The sequence below is a fragment of the Aquarana catesbeiana genome, linkage group LG07 (assembly GCF_042186555.1).
Source record: "Aquarana catesbeiana isolate 2022-GZ linkage group LG07, ASM4218655v1, whole genome shotgun sequence".
Taxonomy (NCBI): domain Eukaryota; kingdom Metazoa; phylum Chordata; class Amphibia; order Anura; family Ranidae; genus Aquarana; species Aquarana catesbeiana.
The window spans coordinates 285,546,049-285,568,156 of NC_133330.1; positions in this window are offsets into that span (position 1 = coordinate 285,546,049).

Consider the following 22,108-nt stretch of genomic DNA (forward strand, 5'->3'; position numbering starts at 1 on the left):
GTGCTGCCAGCCAGGTCCATCTTGATAACATCATGGGCCCCTGGGCAAAGTAATGCTATGGGGCCCCTACTAGCCTGCCCAATTTACGCACCTCACACCTGTACGCTTGCAGCCCCTCTCACACGTGTATATATGACACACACACATACACAGACACAAATACACATGTACACAGACACACACATACACAGACACACACACACATGTACACAGGCGTACACAGACACACACATGTACACAGACACACACACATGTACACAGGCGTACACAGACACACACACATGTACACAGACACACACACACACATGTACACAGGCATACACAGACACACACACATGTACACACACACAAACATGTACACAGGAACACACACACATGTACATAGGCATACACAGACACACACACACACATGTACAGGGGCACACACATGCATGTACACAGGCACACGCACACACATGTACACAGGCGTACACCAACACACACACATGTACATAGGCATACACAGACACACACACACATGTACAGGGGCACACACATGCATGTACACAGGCACACGCACACACATGTACACAGGCGTACACCAACACACACACATGTACACAGGCACGCACACACACATGTACACAGGCACACACACACATATACACAGGTGTACACAGACACACACACACACATGCACACAGACACACACACATGTACACAGACACACACACATGTACACAGACACACATACTTGTACATAGACACACACATGTACATAGACACACACATGTACACAGACACACACATGTACACACCACACACACACACACACCCTTACTTGTAGAACAGCCCTTACTTGTTAGGTGGTGTTCCTTGTCCCACTCCCAGCTCTTGTGCAGAACACGCGAGGGGTGCACATGCAGAATTTACCAGAGGGGGCAGCAAAGAGCCCGATGTCAGCTCAATGACTCTCACACACATTTCAAAATCCAGCACAGCCACAGAGCTATCCTGCACCCACCCTTGCCTTCTCCCATTTCCGCCCGACAACCGGGCCCTTCTAGACGCCCTTAGTGTATGGGCTCTGTACCCCCCTGATGGCGGCCCTGCCCGCCAGACTGCCTGTGCCCGCTAAGCCTGACTCCCTTGCCCCACTGCTTCTTTGTCTGGCTCTGATGGGGCCCCAGGTAACCCTGGGGCCCCTGGGCAGTGCCCAGGGGTGCCCGCTAGTAAGACAGCCCTGCTGCCAGCATTGCTGCAGAGGTTGAAGGGGTGGGGGGTCAGCCTGTCAGTGCTCAGACCATACGCCACACACTGCATTAAATTGGTCTGCATGGCTGTTGTCCCAGAAGGAAGCCTCTTATAAAGATGATGCACAAGAAAGCCCGCAAACAGTTTGCTGAAGACAAGCAGACTAAGGACATGGATTACTGGAACCATGTCCTATGGTCTGATGAGACCAAGATTAACTTATTTGGTTCAGATGATGTCAAGCTTGTGTGGCAGCAACCAGGTGAGGAGTACAAAGACAAGTATGTCTTGCCTACAGTCAAGCATAGTGATGGGAGTGTCATGGTCTGGGGCTGCACGGCACTGGGGAGCTACAGTTCATTGAGGGAACCATGAATGCCAACATGTACTGTAACATACTGAAGCAGAGTATGATCCTCTCCCTTGGGAGACTGGGCTGCAGGGCTGTATTCCAACATGATAACGATCCCAAACACACCTCCAAGATGACCACTGCCTTGCTAAAGAAGCTGAGGGTAAAGGTGATTGACTGACCAAGCATGTCTCCAGACCCTAACCCTATTGAGCATCTATGGGGCATCCTCAAATGGAAGGTGGAGGAGCACAAGGTCTCTAACATCCACCAGCTCCGTGATGTTGTCATGGAGGAGTGGAAGAGGACTCCAGTGGCAACCTGTGAAGCTCTGGTGAACTCCATGTCCAAGAGGGTTAAGGCAGTGCTGGAAAATAATGGTGGCCACACAAAATATTGACACTTTGGGCCCAAGCTGGACATTTTCACTTAGAGGTGTACTCACTTTTGTTGACAGCGGTTTAGACATTATTGGTTGTGTGTTGAGTAAAAAACAAACAACCAGAGCTTACAGACTTTAACGGTACCAGAGAAGGACTAAACTACATTGAGTTCACATAAAAGGTATTTTATTACAAAAACAATTACATATAAAAGAGAATATAGAGCTCATGCTCTTCAAAACATCATATGATTATTGGATAGGCTAGTACATATATACTCCACAAATTGTTTCTTTGTTAAGCTGGTCAGGAGGTCGACGCGTTTCACAAACAGCTTCTTCAGAACCTCAATTACTTGACCACAAAGAAACTAGATCTATCTATGAAACAAAATTCACAGTAATTAATTATATAATATACAAAATATACATCATGTACATTTTGTATATTATTTAAATAATTACTGTGAATTTTGTTTCATAGCTAGGGCTAGTTTCTTTGTTAATTATATAATATACAAAGTATACATCATGATGTATACTTTGTATATTATATAATTAAGCGGAGGCTGAAATAGTGCTCTCTGAACGCCTGGATATTGCTGCTCTACATCCCTCTAAAAAGTGATCCACAGCAGATCGTTTTTCAGATAGGAGGTAGAGACTGCCAAACATGTAAACAAGGCCTTATCTATAGTCATCTTTGGTATGACATTCACATATTTACAAGTTTGTTCTTTTGTATCTGTGTAAAGCTAGCCATACACAGCTCAAATTTCATCCGATTCCTTCTGAATCAATGTCAGACAAATCTTGAGCTGTGGGTGGCTGACACTGTTTGGTTGAGATTTTTCCCTCTTGATTTCTAAATCGGCTTTTGTGAAGATGAGTGGAAAATTCTCAACCAACCAGTGTCTGGGTTCTATCAGATGCCATCTCTGTTTGGGTAGTCAGGCAGCCATGGGTGCCGTGGCTGTCTGAATGTCATAGCCAGAAGGTAAGATTCCTTCATCAATGCTGTTCAGCAAAGAGAGAGAAATAAACTGATTTCTCTCATTTACCCTTCCAGGTAGAACAATTGAAATCCACACGTGTACGGCTTACATTATTGTATTAAATGTAGAGATATGTAAACTATCCATTAGAGGGATCTTCCAGTGCAACCACAATGAATAATTCAGTGTTAAAATAACATGTCAAACATGTCATGAACAAAATAAGAAAAAAAGGGAACAAAATAGAAAATAAATATACAGAGTAGCTCTTCACAACAACATACAGGTAATATACACTCACCGGCCACTTTATTAGGTTAGGTACACCTGTTCAATTGCTTGGTAACACAAATTGCTTCTCAGCCAATCACATGGTAGTAACTCAATGCATTTAGGTATCTAGACGTGGTGAAGACGACCTGCTGAAGTTCAAACCAAGCATCAGAATAGGGAAGAAAGGGGATTACAAGTGACTTTGAACGTGGCATGGTTGTTAGAGCCAGACGGGCTGGTCTGAGTATTTAAAAACTGATGATCTGCTGGGATTTTCACACACAACTATCTCTAGGGGTTTACAGAGAATGGTCCAAAAAAGAGAAAATATCCAGTGAGTGGCAGTTGTATGGATGAAAATGCCTCACTATTGTCAGAGGTCAGAGGAGAATGGGCAGAGTGGTTGGAGATAATAGAAAGGCAACAGTAACTCAAATAATCACGTGTTACAAAGTTTGCAGAATACCATCTCTGAATGCACAACGCATCGAACCTTGAAGCAGATGGCCTACAGCAGCAGAAGACCACACCGGGTGCCACTCATATCAGAACAGGAATCTGAGACTACAATTTGCACAGGCTCACCAAAATTAGACAATTGAAGATCGGAAAAACGTTGTCTGGTCTGATGATCCTCGATTTCAGCTGCGACATTCAGATGGTAGGTTCAGAATTCACTTTCATGTAAACAACATGAAAGCATGGATCCATCCTGCCTTGTATCAACGATTCAGGCTGGCGGTGGTGTAATGGTGTGGGGGGGGGGGGATATTTTCTTGGCACACTTTGGGCCCCTTAGTAACAATTGAGCATTATTTAAACACCAAGGCCTACCTGAGTATTGTTACTGACCATGTCCATCCCTTTATGACTACAGTGTACCCATCTTCTGATGGCTCCTTCCAGCAGGATAATGCTCCATGTCACAAAGCTCCAATCATCTCACCACTGGTTTCTTGAACATGACAATGAGATCACTGTACTCCAATGGCCTCCACAGTCACCAGATCTCAATCCAATAGAGCACCTTTGGGATGTGGTGGAAAGGGAGATTAGCATCATGGATGTGCAACCAACAAATCTGCAGCAACTGCGTGATGCTATCATGTCACTATGGACCAAAATCTCTGAGGAATGTTTCTAACACCATGTTGAATCTATGCCATGAAGAATTAAGGCATTTCTGGTGGCAAAATGGGGTCCAACCCGGTACTAGCAAGATGTACCTAATAAAGTGGGTGAGTTTAAATTAACCACTTGTCGACCAGCCACTGTATATATACGGCGGCAGGTCAGCTCTATTGCGCGAACCGCCGTATCCGTACGGCGGTCCGTGCATCTCACACTGTGGGCGCACGTGCGCTTCAGGAGTGTACCCGTGGGTCCCGCAGACTTGATGTCCGCTGACGACCCGCGATCGCAGTACACAGAGACAGAACGGGGATCTGTCTATGTAAACAAGGCGGAGCCCTGTTCTGACAGGGGACATGATGGAGATCTGCCGTTCCCAGTGATCGGAAACAGCGATCTCTGTGGTGTCCCAGTGAGCCCATCCCCCACACAGTTAGAACATACCCAGGGAACACAGTTAACCCCCTTGATCGCCCCCTAGTGTTAACCCCTTCCCTGCCAGTGTCATTTATACATTGATCAGTGCATTTTTTTTTTTTTTTTTAGCACTGGTCCCCAAAAAGTGTCACTTAGGGTCAGATTTATTTGCCGCAATGTCACAGTCCTGCTAAAAATTGCAGATCGCTGCCATTACCAGTAAAAACATGAAAAAAAATACAAGTCTATAAATCTTTCCCATAGTCTGTAGATACAATAACGTTTGCGCAAACCAATCAATATACGCTTTTTTTTGTTTTTTTGTTTTTTACTAAAAATATGTAGAAGAATATATATTGGTCTAAACTGATGAATAAATTTGTATTATAGCAGAAAGTAAAAAATATTGGTTCTTTTTCAAAATTGTCTGTCTTTTTTTTTTTTTACAGAGCAAAAAAATAAAATCCACAGAGGTGATGAAATACCACCAAAAGAAAGCTCTATTGTGGGAAAAAAGGACATCAATTTTGTTTGGTTACAACATCACATTATCAGTTAAAGCGACGCAGTGCCGTATCGCAAAAAAATGGCCTGGTCATCAAGGGGGTAAAACCTCCTGGGGCTGAAATGGTTAATGACCATACAACAGGAGAAGAGAACAATGACAGTCCACAAAAGGGTTAATAGAAACTTTGTAAAAAAAATGTTTTCAATGGAGAAACTTCTCCTAACAACAAATTCAGTGTTGTCAGAGTGTTTTATGCTGATTTCTGGTTGGTCGTCATTGATGGCATTATTAACTTTCATTGGTTACTGTGGGTCAACTTGCATAATTTGCACAAGTTCTGGTTGGTTGTTTTAAGTTTTTATGCCTCGTTGTTCTTTGCACTTGTTTGGATGTTTGATTGATCGCTGTGAGTCGCTGGACATTATCGCTCCAGTGCTCTTTATATACAAATAATTTCAGCAATGCACAGCAGATGTATTCAATTTGATTCATCAGTAAATCCGCACAAAGCACTTTATGTTCATCGCTAGTAATTCAGTTCTGCAGTTCGGTGCTTCTTGTCCACAGGGGAGACAACAACGCCAGTGCTATTAATATTCTTGTGAAATACAGGTGATTCAATCAGCACCACTCCAACCAAGATATCCTGGAGCTACTGCTGTACTCTGAGGACTACCTTGAGAAGATGCTTATACATCTAAGAGTTTAATTTTTATTGTTTTTACTTTGTACATAGGCAATGTTATTGCACTGAATTTGCACCAATGCCGAGTGCGTTGTTTAAATGGGAACTCATGAAAATAAAATGATTTTTTTTACAAAAATGTAAAATATTTATAAAAATTTTTTTGGCAATTCTAATATGTGTTGTAATCCTTTTTTTTATATAATTTTATAATAATTTCCCATTATTTTCTGTACACCAGCTGAAACCTGATATTATGCTCACAGCAGGAGTGCCTGCACTGACTGTTGAAATGAAAGAGGAGGCAGAAAGCAGGGATAGTTAAAGCTAGACTAGAGGTTTTTGCATTACTGCATAGTATGCATATACTGAAGGGCATGTGTGATAGCTGAATACGACTGCAGTAGTTCAGTGCTACTAAAGTGAAAGCAGACATCTCCTAGGTCCCGTGAGTGGTTTCCCTTCAGCATGTAGGCAGGTGCAGTCTACTTTCTCCACTGCAGGTGGCGCTCTACTGCAGCAGCATAGCAGGGGGAGAGGAAGTCAAGAGGAATATGATTCCTCTATGGTTTCTAGAGTCACTGGGAAAGCTATCCGATTGGATGTTGCCACCCCATGTGACTCTAGAAGCCATCTTGGGACAGGCAAAGCCTATTTAATGCTGAACTCCAGCTTCTTGTTACACTTTACATAGTTCACTTAACCACTTCAATACAGGGCACTTACACCCCCTTCCTGCCCAGGCCATTTTTCAGCTTTCAGCGCTGTCACACTTTGAATGACAATTGCGTGGTCTGGCTACCCTGTACCATGTGAAATTTTCATCATTTTCTTCACACAAATAGAGCTTTCTTTTGGTGGTATTTAATCACTCCTGTTTTTTTTATTTTTTTTCCTAAAAAAAAAAAAAAAGTTTGAAAAAAAAAAGTGTTTCATAGTTTCTGTCAGTAAATTTTGTAAATAAGTAATTTTTCTCCTTCACTGATGGGCGCTGATGAGGCAGCACTGATAGGAGCTGATGAGGTGGCACTTATGGGCACTGATTAGGTGGCACTGATGAGGGTGCACGAATATGCCGCACTTATGGGCACTGATAGGTGGCACTGATGAGCACTGATAGGCGGCACTAATGGGTGGCATTGATGGGCAGCAGCAGTGATGAGCCCTGATGGGCACCAGTGATGGGCAGCACTGATAGCCAGCACTGACTGGCATCACTGATGTCCACTGATTGCTGGCACTTGCGGGCACTGATTGGTGCCAATTGTGGGCACTGGTTGGCACTGATTGCTGGCAGTGGTGGGCATACATTGCTGTCATTGCTGGCACTTAATTGTAATCAGGGCACTGATTATCAGTGCCCTGATTACATCCCTAAATGTCCTCTGTCAGGAGATGCCACTGATCAGCTCTCATCTCCTCACACTCTGTCAGTGTGAGGCGAGGAGCGCCGATTACTGGCAACTCCGTGTTTACATGTGACCGGCTATGATTGGACACAGCCAAGCACATTGTTAAAGAGCCGCGAACGCGGCTCTTTACACAGATCAGGGTTGCGCCGTGTCCAAGCAATACGCCGCGGCCGTGGTCGCCGCGCTGCGCGCCCCCAGGGACACACGAGAGTGGTCGTTCTGGAGGGCCGTCATATGACGTCCACCCAGAAAGAGAGCTGCACCGCACAGCCGTCATTTGACAGCCAGCGGGCGGGAAGAGGTTGAAGAGGAATTCCAGGTATGGATATATTATAGATAGTCACAATGGTCAAGCCTGGGCCACTATAGTAACTATGCATATACCATATCTGAAAGCTGGAAATGACTGAAGTAGACACCGCTGAGTTGCACTGCTGCAGTCGGAACAAAGGAGGTTGACTAATTGGCATGGGCACCATTCAGAGAGCCGTGTGCATTTTCTAAATGAATGCAAAGCGAGAAGGAAAACGTGATATCACCTCCCAACCTTTCCACCTTTCAATCAGAGATCACTTTGTATTCATTCAGAAGGTGTTAAGTATTCTCTGAGTGGTGCCTGTGCTGAGCGGTCGACTTCCAGCTGCTTGGTGCAGGACCCAGAACTTCACTTGGTATTCATTTCATTGACCAATGGTTGGAAGCTTGAAGATCTCTGAAGATTCCTTATTATTGCAGACAAGGCATAAAGTTACAGGTACGTTTACACTGCATCTGAGCACTACAAACCAAAAAATGCTATTTAATTCATTTTTAAAACTCAAAGCAAACTCACCCGTCCATCCATGTCTCCATGATTTATTTTGCTGAGAAATCACTTTGATAAACACCCCCTAGCATTTTTGGACATGGCCATCTTAAGTGAGGGCAGATGATCCATGTAGCATTTACTTCTTGGAATCCATCTGCCCTTAGCTCAGGCATCTAAGGCAGTGCTTCTCAACCTTTTTTGAGTTGGGGCACCCTGGAAAAGTATTTTTAGTCTTGTTGCAGAACGCAGGCAAAAATTGCACTAATTCCTGACACACATACACACACGTATACAGACACATACAGACACATGTACACACACACATACAGACATATGTACACACACACACATACACATACACACACAGACACATGTATACACACACACAGACACATACAGACACATGTACACACACCTACAGACACATGTTCACACGCACACATACACACACATACAGACACATGTACACACACATACAGACACATGTTCACACGCACACATACACACACATACAGACACAAGTACACATACACACACACACACGTACACAGAAACACACAGACACATGTACACACACACACACACACATACAGACACATGTACACACACATTCACACATACAGACACATGTGCACACACATACAGACACATGTACACACACACATACAGACATATGTACACACACATACACATGTACACACACACACATACACAAACAGACACATGTAAACACACACATACACATACAGACACATGTACACACACACACAGACACATGTATACACACACATAGACACATGCAGACACATGTTCACACATACACATACACACACATACAGACACAAGTACACATACACACACACACATACAGACACATGTGCACACATACACATACACACACATACACACACACACACATACAGACACATGTGCACACACACACACACATGTACACAGAAACACACAGACACATGTACACACACACACACATACAGACACATGTACACACACACAGACACATGTACACACACACACACACATACTTTGTTAAGTGTTTTCAACCAAGCTCCATGTTGATGTACAGTTCGGCTGGGGTTCGGGAGCTTGGTCTCATCTGAAAGTCTTTCTCTACCAGTATCCTGTGGTACTCCTGAGGACTTTTGGCAGCACCCCGGTTGAGAAAGGTTGCTCCAGTGTGTTCTGGGTATGAGGCGGGAAATCTTGGCTCAAACCGGAAACACAGCGCGGTATTCTGTATGTTGCCTCAGCTACATACAGTTTATACAGCACATCAAGTGGTCTAACATGTCAGTGAGGGGCATAGGTCATTTGGCCAGTTTGCCCCAAACGAATTATGTAAAGTGTAGCAAAAGCTGGAGTCTAGCTTTAAATTAGAACCATAGGCAAAACTTTTTTTTTTTTTTGGATAGAGCAAAAGAGGGTTATAACCCCTGTCAGATTTTTTTTTTACACCATCTGTGCCCCATACCCGAACAGGAGGTGAAAGAAGATCCCTGCAAATTAGGGGAATCCCTTGGGGACCCCCAGGTCACAAAAACTAGTGCCCCCATTGGAGGATTTCCTCTCTATTACTTTTCTGAGGATAGCACAAAATTTACTTTGACTTTCAATGATAATGGTAAACAGAACAAATATAGAGGATGAATCTGCCTAACAGGGGCACAGACAGCAACAAAAACTGACAAGGGTTCTAATCCCTCTCCACTCCATCCAAAACTAAAAAAATAAAAAAAAATAAAAGTTTTGCGTTTAGTTATAATTTAAAACGAGGGAGGTCAAGTCAAGCCCTTCAGTGAGAAACTGAAACCAGAATCAGAGGGGCACACATCGGAGCCCAATAAAGGTATTGTGTTGCTGTTAGGCTTTTTAACCGCTTCCCGACCGCCTCATGCACATATACTGCAGCAGAAGGGCACGTACAGGCAGATTAACGTACCTGTACATTGCCCTTTAAGAGCACGACGGGAGCTCCGTGACCGGGATTGCGGGTCCCACGGACTATATGTCCGCGGGGATACCCGCGATCGTCTCAAGGTGAGGAAGAACGGGGAGATGCTAATGTAAACAAGCATCTCCCCGTTCTGCCTAATGACACTGTCACTGATCACAGCTCCCTGTAATCAGGAGCGGTGATCAGTGATGTGTCACACACAGCCCCTCCCCTCCACAGTTAGAATCACTCCCTAGGACACACTTAACCCCTACAGCGCCACCTAGTGGTTAACCCCTTCACTGCCAGTCACATTTTTACAGTAATCAATGCAATTTTTTGCATTGATCGCTGTATTAATGCCAATGGTCCCAAAAATGTGTCAAAATTGTCTGTGTCCGCCATAAGGTCGCAGTCACGATAAAAATCGCTGATTACCGCCATTACTAGTAAAAAAAAAAATTATCAATAAAAATGCCATAAAACTATAACTTTTTATGAAGACGCTATAACTTTTGCGCAAACCAATAACAATAAACACTGATTGTGATTTTTTTTCACCAAAAAAATGTAGAAGAATACGTATCAGCCTAAACTGAGGAAAAAAATGTTTTTTAATATATTTTTTGGTGATATTTATTATAGCAAAACGTAAAAAATAATGCGTTTTTTTCTAAATTGTCTCTATTTTTTGTTTATAGCGCAAAAAATAAAAACTGCAGTGGTGATCAAATACCATCAAAAGAAAGCTCTATTTGTGGGAAAAAAAGGACATCAATTTTGTTTGGGAGCCACGTCGCACGACTGCGTAATTGTCAGTTAAAGCGACGCTCTGGTCAGGAAGGGGGTAAATTCTTCCGGGGCTGAAGTGGTTAAAGGTCTGAAATGAGGGATTTGTTTCAAATATAAACATTTCAATAAGGAACTTACAGAACATTAATAACCAATAGAAATATATATCATTTAAAGTCACTGCATCTTTCCTTTCTACACCATAGATGAGAAAAATTGCTGCTTTTTGAAAAATGTCGGGTTGTTGATGGAAAGCCATGCACAAAAATCTCCTAATTCACGGTTCACTTGCTGTCTATAGCACACATAACACTTCCTCTACCTTTCCATGGTGGAAAGAAGTAATACTGTGTATTTTTTTTTATTTTTTTTACTGGTAAACAAGGGTTTTAATCAACACCAAGTAATCAAGTTCAATGAGGCGGGAGATTTTATTATAAGGCGCCTGATTTTAAGATTATATTGGCCTACATGCAGTGAGACGTTCAAGGTAAAGCCACATACAAGAAACAGGATGCACATTTTTTAAAGGTTAAAACAAATTTATTTTCTTAACAAGTAGCGCGGATGCTGATTTCACACCTCATATCTTCTGAGAGCAATACAGCCTACTCAAGGTGAAATCTTAGATTTAATGAGCAGCAGAATAAATTTTAACTGTAGAAAAAAAAAAAAAAAAATATATATATATATATATATATATATATATATATATATATATATATATATATATGATTTTTTTTTTTCCTAACAAGCTGGATGAATTATGAATTACTGCTTTAATCAACTGCTCGTTATTACAAGGTCTTTGGGCACCCTAGATACTAAATTGCATTTTTTTAAATTAATCTCTTACGCAACCCCCACAGTAACTGAATAATAATGACATTTGTAAAATCAATAGCATGTATGCACTCCACTCTCTTCATTTATATTGGAAGCCATCAAGAATGCATTATCATTGAGCGATTCTGCATAAAACTGTACAGTACTGCTGCGCTCAGCCGGTATCAGAGTTCCTCATGCTAATTTAGACGTGGAATTTGGATTTTTAATGCAGCCTGGGAGTTTGGAACTGACACTGGGGAATCCAATGGGAAAAGCAACTTTTATCTCAAAACCTTTTTCATTCCTTGTCAACTGACTGCAATTGCTTGCGGTGGCGGCTGAACGCAGAATGCCAGGCACGCTGTTAAATGAAACCTACACACAATGACTATAATAAGGCATTGCAGTAAAACTCCATGTAAACAGCTAAAAATGAAGTTGAAATACAAACACGTGTACTGTTATTTGTGCTAAAGGATTTGCAATTTTGCACCATTGTGTCATATTGGAGCCAGCATGTCAGTCTAGTCTCCACAACGCACAGCCACAGCCGAGCCCATTTTACACACCCTGACCCAGGGGAAAAGACCAGTGGAGGACTACACCGTTGAATTCCGGAAATGGTCTGGGGACACCAACTAGAATGAGGCCGCCCTTAAATACCAGTACCGCCAGGGTCTATCAGAAAACCTAAAGGATGAATTAGCTTGGGTGGATACTCCTTCTTCCCTGGAAGAGTTGATACAACTAGCTGTTAAGCTTGACAGACGCTTGCGTGAACGTCGCTCTGAACACTTCCAGTCCTCACGACCTACCTGGATGTTACCTCGTATTCCTCCTGTTCCGGCACCCTCTGCAGTACCTTCCTCTTCCTCAGACAACGAACCCATGCAGTTGGGATTGGTACGCTCTCCGCTCACCCCTGATTAAAGACTCCGCCGGCGTCAAGCCAACCTTTGCCTTTATTGTGGGGAAGCCGGTCATTTCCTACGCAACTGCCCTGTGAGACCCAGTAAGTGCCACCCACAGTATACTATGAACTTTCAAGTTACCGGCTCTACCCAATCTCACTTTGTCCTTCCGGTCTTATTACAGGTGGCGGGAGAGGAGGCTCAGCTGCTGGCCATCATTGACTCCGGAGCATGCAGTTGTTTCCTAGATGCATCCCTGGCTCGCACCTTGCATATTCCCCTCCAAGACAAAAGACAACCCCTACGGATACATCTAGCTGATGGATCCCTACCATGTTCAGGATTTGTTACTCAAGAAACCAAACCTATTCTCACTTCCACAGACTCTGGCCATCAAGAATTTCTTTGCTTTGATGTTATCAGCTCACCCATGTTCCCTGTTATCTTGGGTTTTCCTTGGTTACAAGCTCATGACCCTCAAATCAGTTGGTCTAAGAAAGACATTCTCTTTTCATCTACATACTGTTCTCAACACTGCTCCGTACCTACCACCCGTACACCGGCTTCCTGCTTGGCCATACAGCCAATACCAGACAATCTTCAGCATGTCCCTGCAGTATACCATGAATTTCTGGACATCTTCGATAAAAAAAAGGCCGACAGCTTACCACCTCATCGCTCCTATGATTGCCCCATTGATCTTCTCCCTGGGTCCGAGATTCCTTTTGGTCGCATATTCCCACTGTCGGAGACTGAGTTGGAAGCTCTTCGTTCCTATATTGATGAAAACCTGGAAAAGAAATTCATCCGTCCTTCCTCTTCTCCAGCTGTTGAAAAAAAAGATGGATCTTTGATGCCTTGTGTGGACTATAGAGAACTTAATAAGATCACTGTTAAGAACCGATACCCGCTCCCTCTCATCTCTGAACTATTCCAGCACTTCAGAAGTATTTACCAAACTAGATCTACGGGGAACATACAATCTTGTTCGAATACGTGATGGGGATGAGTGGAAAACGGCCTTCAGATCCAGGTTTGGGCACTTTGAATATCTAGTGATGCCTTTTGGACTCTGTAATGCCCCGGCCACGTTCCAACACCTAGTCAACGTCATCTTCCGTGAGTACCTAGATAACTTTGTAATTGTATATCTTGATGATATTTTGTTTTTCTCCACCTCAATAGAAGTACACCGCACCCATGTAAGAAAGGTACTCTCAGTTCTCAGGTAGCATGGTCTATTCCTAAAGGGGGAGAAATGCGAGTTTGAAAAAAAAACATCCAGTTCCTTGGGTTCATCATCTCCACGGAAGGGGTCGCAATGGACCCACAAAAGGTTAAAACCATCCAGGAGTGGCCAGCTACTTCTGACAAAAAGGGAATCCAGAGGTTTGTTGGCTTTGCCAATTTTTACCGCAGGTTCATTAGAGGATTCTCTTCAATTATCTCTCCCATTACTCGACTCACCCGCCAGCAAGTCAAGTTTCAATGGCCCCAGGAAGCCTTTGATAAGTTGAAAGGTCTTTTTACATCAGCTCCCATACTACAACACCCTGATCCAGCCTTATCATATGTACTGGAAGTAGATGCCTCCGAATCAGCGACAGGTGCAATCTTGTCCCAGCGGAGTGGTCCAAAGGCCCTTCTTCATCCAGTTGCCTTTGCCTCTCATAAGTTAAGCCCACCTGAAAGGAACTATGACGTTGGTGACCGGGAGCTACTGGCTATAAAATTCGCCCTGGAGGAGTGGAGGTACTTGCAGGAGGGTGCTTCTCAACCCATAATGATTTTTACTGATCATAGGAACCTGGAGTATCTCCAAACGGCCAAGCGACTCCGACCTCGACAAGCTGATGGGCTTTATTCTTCTCCAGGTTCAATTTCCACATCTCCTACCGACCCGGTTCAAAGAACGGAAAAGCGGATGCACTCTCCCGAATGTTTCCAGAAGTCAATGAGGCAACTGAGTCTGGGACCATCTTATCTCCACATAACTTCCTTCTTATCCAATCTGATCTCGAAACTGCCATCAAAGAGGCATCCAGCCAATGCACAGAACCTGAAGTACCCTCCTTAAGGAAGAGGGATGGCCTACTGTGGGCCAAAATTAAGTGTTTGTTCCCCTTCCAGTAAGACTTCAAGTATTACAGAGCTTCCATGACCATAAGCTGGCAGGGCACTTTGGAATCCAGAAAACCTCTGAATTGGTTCATCGCTCCTACTGGTGGCCGGGTTGGAGTCAGGACTGTAAAAACTATGTCTAATCCTGTACTACGTGTCAACGTAACAAAGGGTCAAACATTAAGGCCTGGGGGCTCCTGAGACCTTTGCCTATCCCTGAACGTCCATGGAAAGAGATCTCTATGGACTTCATTGTGGACCTTCCTCCCTCTGAAAAATTTACTACTATCTTAGTGGTGGTTGACTGCCTCTCAAAGATGGCGCACTTCCTGCCCATGATGGGCACCCCTTCTGCCCTAGCTACAGCAAATATTTTTATCAAAGAAATCGTGAGGCTTCATGGTGTTCCCCACAACATTGTATCAGATAGAGGAATCCAATTTACCTCAAAGTTCTGGAAGGATCTCTGCAAATCCTTTGAAATAAAGACCTCCCTCTCCTCAGCATATCACCCGCAAAGCAACGGTCAAACAGAAAGGACGAATCAAACCCTGGAACAATATCTCCGTTGCTTTTGCTCATGTTCTCAAGATAACTGGTCCACTCTCCTTCCTTGTGCAGAATTTGCTTACAACAATTCCACTCATTCCGCCATTACCCAACAGTGGCGGCCCGTCCATAGGGGGCGCCTGGGCGCCGCCCCCCCTCCAGGCAGCAAAAAAAAAAAAAAAAAAAAAGTCAAAAAAAAAAAAAAAAAAAAATTTTTTTTAATACTGGCCCTTTAAAAAAAAAAAAAAAAGGAAAAAAAAGGTCCTTAAGTGCACTGTGTTCGGACGCCGGATACAGTGCGACGCCGGACACAGTGCACTTATAGGAAGCGCCACGTCTATGCAATCACGAGATTGCAGACGTGGCGCTGCATTTGCGGGCGTTTAGCCCGCCTTGGGGCGTTTTCTGAAGCGCCGAGTAGCTTCCGCTCGGCCATAGCAATACATACTACAGGCGCCGGGCGGAAGCTACTTGGCACTTCAGATTTGATTGACATCTGCCCTGAGGCAGATGTCACTTCCTGGTTCTCTCTCTCATTGCGCCCGAGAGAGGAAGCAGGAAGAATGCTGGTGCCAGTGTGAGGAGGAGGACACCGCAGGAGACTGAAGGTAAGTACCGCTGTGTGGAGAATCGGGGGGACACCTGCTGAGGGGGGGGGCTCTGATGGGGACAACTGCTGTGGGGGGCTCTGATGGGGACAACTGCTGTGGGGGGCTCTGATGGGGACAACTGCTGTGGGGGGGTTCTGATGGTGACACCCTCCTGTGGGGGGGTTCTGATGGGGACACCTGCTGTTGGGGGACTCTGATGGGGACACCTGCTGTTGGGGGACTCTGATGGGGACACCTGCTGTTGGGGGACTCTGATGGGGACACCTGCTGTTGGGGGACTCTGATGGGGACACCTGCTGTGGGGGACTCTGATGGGGACACCTGCTGTTGGGGGCTCTGATGGGGGACACCTGCTGTTGGGGGCTCTGATGGGGGACACCTGCTGTTGGGGGCTCTGATGGGGGACACCTGCTGTGGGGGGCTCTGATGGGGGACACCTGCTGTGGGGGACTCTGATGGGGGACACCTGCTGTGGGGGGCTCTGATGGGGGACACCTGCTGTGGGGGACTCTGATGGGGACACCTGCTGTGGGGGGACTCTGATGGGGACACCTGCTGTGGGGGACTCTGATGGGGACACCTGCTGTGGGGGGACTCTGATGGGGACACCTGCTGTGGGGGGACTCTGATGGGGACACCTGCTGTGGGGGGACTCTGATGGGGACACCTGCTGTGGGGGGACTCTGATGGGGACACCTGCTGTGGGGGGACTCTGATGGGGACACCTGCTGTGGGGGGACTCTGATGGGGACACCTGCTGTGGGGGGACTCTGATGGGGACACCTGCTGTGGGGGGACTCTGATGGGGGACACCTGCTGTGGGGGGACTTTGATGGGGGACACCTGCTGTGGGTGGGACTCTGATGGGGGACACCTGCTGTGGGTGGGACTCTGATGGGGGACACCTGGTGTGGGGGGGACTCTGATGGGGGACACCTGCTGTGGGGGGCTTTGATAGGGGACACCTGCTGTGGGGGGCTCTGGTGGGGGGCTCTGATGGGGGACACCTGCTGTGGGGGGCTCTGATGGGCGACTCCTGTTTTGGGGGGACTCTGATGGGGACACCTGCTGTGGGGGGACTCTGATTGAGACACCTGCTGTGGGGGACACCTGCTGTGGGGGGCTCTGATGGGGGACACCTGCTGTGGGGGGACTCTGATGGGGGACACCTGCTGTGGGGGGGACTCTGATGGGGGACACCTGCTGTGGGGGGGACTCTGATGGGGGACACCTGCTGTGGGGAGCTTTGATAGGGGACACCTGCTGTGGGGGGCTCTGGTGGGGGGCTCTGATGGGGGACACCTGCTGTGGGGGACTCTGATGGGCGACTCCTGTTTTGGGGGGACTCTGATGGGGACACCTGCTGTGGGGGGACTCTGATTGAGACACCTGCTGTGGGGGGCTCTGATGGGGGACACCTGCTGTGGGGGGACTCTGATGGGGGACACCTGCTGTGGGGGGCTTTGATAGGGGACACCTGCTGTGGGGGGCTCTGATGGGGGACACCTGCTGTGGGGGGACTCTGATGGGGGACACCTGCTGTGGGGGGCTTTGATAGGGGACACCTGCTGTGGGGGGCTCTGATGGGGAACACCTGCTGTGGGGGGCTCTGATGGGGAACACCTGCTGTGGGGGGCTCTGATGGGGGACACCTGCTGTGGGGGGCTTTGATGGGGGACACCTGCTGTGGGGGGCTTTGATGGGGGATACCTGCTGTGGGGGGCTTTGATAGGGGACACCTGCTGTGGGGGGCTTTGATAGGGGACACCTGCTGTGGGGGGCTTTGATAGGGGACACCTGCTGTGGGGGGCTTTGATAGGGGACACCTGCTGTGGGGGGCTTTGATAGGGGACACCTGCTGTGGGGGGACTCTGATGGAGACACCTGCTGTGGGGGGGACTCTGATGGGGGACACCTGCTGTGGGGGGGACTCTGATGGGGAACACCTGCTGTGGGGGGCTTTGATAGGGGACACCTGCTGTGGGGGGCTCTGGTGGGGGGCTCTGATGGGGGACACCTGCTGTGGGGGGCTCTGATGGGCGACTCCTGTTTTGGGGGGACTCTGATGGGGACACCTGCTGTGGGGGGACTCTGATTGAGACACCTGCTGTGGGGGGCTCTGATGGGGGACACCTGCTGTGGGGGGACTCTGATGGGGGACACCTGCTGTGGGGGGCTTTGATAGGGGACACCTGCTGTGGGGGGCTCTGATGGGGGACACCTGCTGTGGGGGGCTTTGATGGGGGACACCTGCTGTGGGGGGCTTTGATAGGGGACACCTGCTGTGGGGGGCTCTGGTGGGGGGCTCTGATGGAGACACCTGCTGTGGGGGGACTCTGATGGGGACACCTGCTGTGGGGGGACTCTGATGGGGACACCTGCTGTGGGGGGACTCTGATGGGGACACCTGCTGTGGGGGGACTCTGATGGGGACACCCTGCTGTGGGGGACACCTGCTGTGGGGGGCTCTGATGGGGACACATGCTGTGGGGGGACTCTGATGGGGACACCTGCTGTGGGGGGATTCTGATGGAGACACCCTGCTGTGGGGGACACCTGCTGTGGGGGGCTCTGATGGGGACACATGCTGTGGGGGGACACTGATGGCAACTCTGATGTAAGGGGACAGAGGCTGCATTTTGGGGGGGGGGGACAGAGGCTGCATTTGATGTGACAGAGGCTGCATTTGATGTGACACAGGCTGCATGTAAGAAGGGACTGCTGGGGACACCTGATGGCATCTGGTGACAGGCGACGTGGCTAGTGACACACTCGGGGCTCCCACTGATTCTGCATTATGGTGAATTGAACGATTTCATTTTATATTACAATGTAATAATAGTAATAATGAGCTTCAATCATCCTGACACCATAACAACCATGGTGCCGGGATGATTGAAGCGCTAACACCAGGTGTTTGGAGTATCTTTATCTGCTGTTTGTTAAACTTTGTAGAATACACATTTCTTTTGTTGTGTAGGATCTAGGCCTGCTGTCCCTCTCTCCCTCGCCCTCTCCCTCCATCCCTCGTTCATCTCAGACGCTAACCACACCACCTTAGAGCCACGCCCACTATTTCGCTGAAACCACGCCCATTTCCATCAAGTGGGAGGGGTCAAAAAGGAAGGGCGGGGTCTGGCGCCCCCCCATCCTAAAACTTCACCAGCCGCCACTGTTACCCAAACCTCTTTTTGGGCTAATTATGGTTTTTATCCCTCCTTTTTGCCAGATTCCATTCCTGAAGTATCAACCCCTGCAGTGCAAGATCGGATAAATTTTATCCAACCCAATTTTTTGCAGATCCAGGAAACCATGAAGAAGGCTCAAAACAGTTACGAGAAGTACTATAACAGAGGGAGAAGGCCTAATCCAAGTTTCAAGATTGGGGACAAAGTATGGCTATCTGCTATTAATCTCAGATTGCCCTGTCCATCCCGCAAACTAGGTCCAAGGTTCATTGGCCCTTTTGAAATTAAGAAGGTGGTGAACCCTGTGGCTTTCGAATTAGCCCTTCCTGACACTTATAAAATACATCCGGTTTTCCACGCATCTATATTGAAGCCAGTGGTCCCCAGCCCTTTTTCTGGAAGAACGGAACCACCACCTCCTCCAATTGAAATTGAAGGTGAAATGGAGTACGAAGTAGAATCTATAATGGACTGTAGGAAAAGGGGGGGGACAGATCCAGTATCTTGTTAAATGGAAAGGATACCCCCCCCCAGAAGATAACTCCTGGGAACCTTCCAGCAACTTACACGCCCCTCGTTTAATACAAAATTTCCACAGGAGACAACCAGCAATCTTGCCCAGGTTGGGCATCCTGAGGCTGCCCCTGGGGGGGGGGGCACTGTCAGAGGAACAACAGAATCAGAGCCTGTCAGTATCGGCGCATCCCTGCGCGCCTGCATGGTAGAGTTGCTCATCAACACGTACGGGTACACGATCGGCGGGTACGAGCGTGTGACCCGAACGGGTTAGCACACGAACACGTGCGCGCACAGCGGGACGTCTCCTTGGCGGGCCTAGTGCTTGTGCTTGTTGCTGGTTTGTCTTCTCAGCTCCCAGTGTTCCCATTTACTCTCTGCATACCTGTTCCTGCCTATAGTGACCCAGATCGTTTGACTACTCTTATCTTCTCTCCAGTGTTTGACCCTCGGCTCGATTAAGGACTCTTCTGCTTATCCTCTCTCCAGTGTTTGACCCTCGGCTTGATTCAGGACTTTGCTATTATGATTATCCAGTGTTTGACCCTCGGCTTGATTCAGGACTTTGCTATTACGATCCGGTGTTTGACCCTTGGCCTGTTTAAAGGACTTGTTCTTGCTTAACCCTGTGTTTTACCCTCAGCTACTTCAGTGGATCCTTCTCCAGTTCCTGTTTCCAGGTCAAGGTGTTTGAGCCCCTGCCAGGCTTCTCATCGGTCCAGCAACCAGACCATTCTACACGGGTTCTGCGCATCTAAGATACCTTCGTGACCTGCACACCTGCTGGCAACCCGTGCCTCTCCGTGCCTGATACCCTCTGTGCCACCTTCAGGGGTATCACGCACCTAGTTGCTAGGGAAGCCGCTCTCAGCATTCCGGCCTTGGTGAGTACCTGACACGAAGCCTCTTTTGCTGGCACTCGACTCCCTTCCCATCAGCAGAGCAGGGCAGGGAAGTGTCAGTGAGACACTAATGCATTCCAATTTCAGAATTCCCCACGCCGCACCTGCAGTGAGGGGAGGCACTGCGCCCCCACACATTGTAAAGGATGGGAAACATTGTTTGGTTCTCTAACTTTGCTGTAGCTGCGATCATCAGCTTTTGTGATGGGGAAGAGATTGGGTGCAGTTCTACTGGGGGGGACTGTCATTGGCAACTGCTAAAACCAATCACAGTCTTGCTAGCCCCACCCACCATCTGGAGGAAGATGACTCGCTTGGTTGCCGCTACCAATCTCAGAAAGAAGGGATTTCACTGTCATTGAGAAAATCACAATCCGGCGACAGCTTGTGGAATTATTGTTGAGCTTCTGGGAACTTTGTTGAAAATATCCCTGAACCTTTGCGTCACTTACTACTGAACCCGGCACTCTGTGTCCCTTTAAGCCACAGCCAGTATTCAGCGTAATGAAAATCACACCCAACTTTTCCTCAGCTTCGGGGGCCCAACTTATGATCCTGCACACAGGCCCACTGCTTTCAAAAAATGCCCCTGACCTAAGCTCATCATTGCGCATCCATTCCAGATGCTTGTATGTGACATCACATACATCCCATACATCCCATACATCACATACAGTGAAGTCCATAAATATTGGAACATTGACACAATTCTAATCTTTTTGTCTCTATACACCACCACAATGGATTTGAAATGAAGCGAACAAGATGTGCTTTAACTGCAGACTTTTAGCTTTAATTTGAGGGTATTTACATCCAAATCAGGTGAACGGTGTAGGAATTATAACAGTTTGCATATGTGCCTCCCACTTTTTAAGGGACCAAAAGTAATGGAACAGATTAACAATCATCCATCAAACTTTCACTTTTTAATACTTGGTTGCAAACCCTTTGCAGTCAATTACAGCCTGAAGTCTGGAACGCATAGACATCACCAGACGCTGGGTTTCATCCCTGGTGATGCTCTGCCAGGCCTCTACTGCAACTGTCTTCAGTTCCTGCTTGTTCTTGGGGCATTTTCCCTTCAGTTTTGTCTTCAGCAAGTGAAATGCATGTTCAATCGGATTCAAGTCTGACTGTACATCCCATACATCCCATACATCACATACATCACATACATCCCATACATCATATACATCACATTGCAGCATGTGGGCACTATGCGAGAGGTGGATCAGCAGGATGAGTGTACCAGGACAGGAAGATGTGTCTCATCTCTGCTTCTTTTCACCACTCTGCATATCACACATATCATAGATGAGAAGAGGGTACAGCGGTGGAGCAGATGAGAAGGAGGGTACAGTGGTGGAAAAAATGAGTAGAAGGGTTTCAGAGGTGGGACAGAAGAGCAGGAGGTACAGCTGTGGGGCACATGTGCAGGAAGGTACAGTGGTGGAAAAGATGAGAAGGGGCTTCAGCAGTGGGACAGAAGAGCAGGGGGGTACAGTGATAGGGCAGATGAGAAGGGGGTTACAGTGGTGGGACA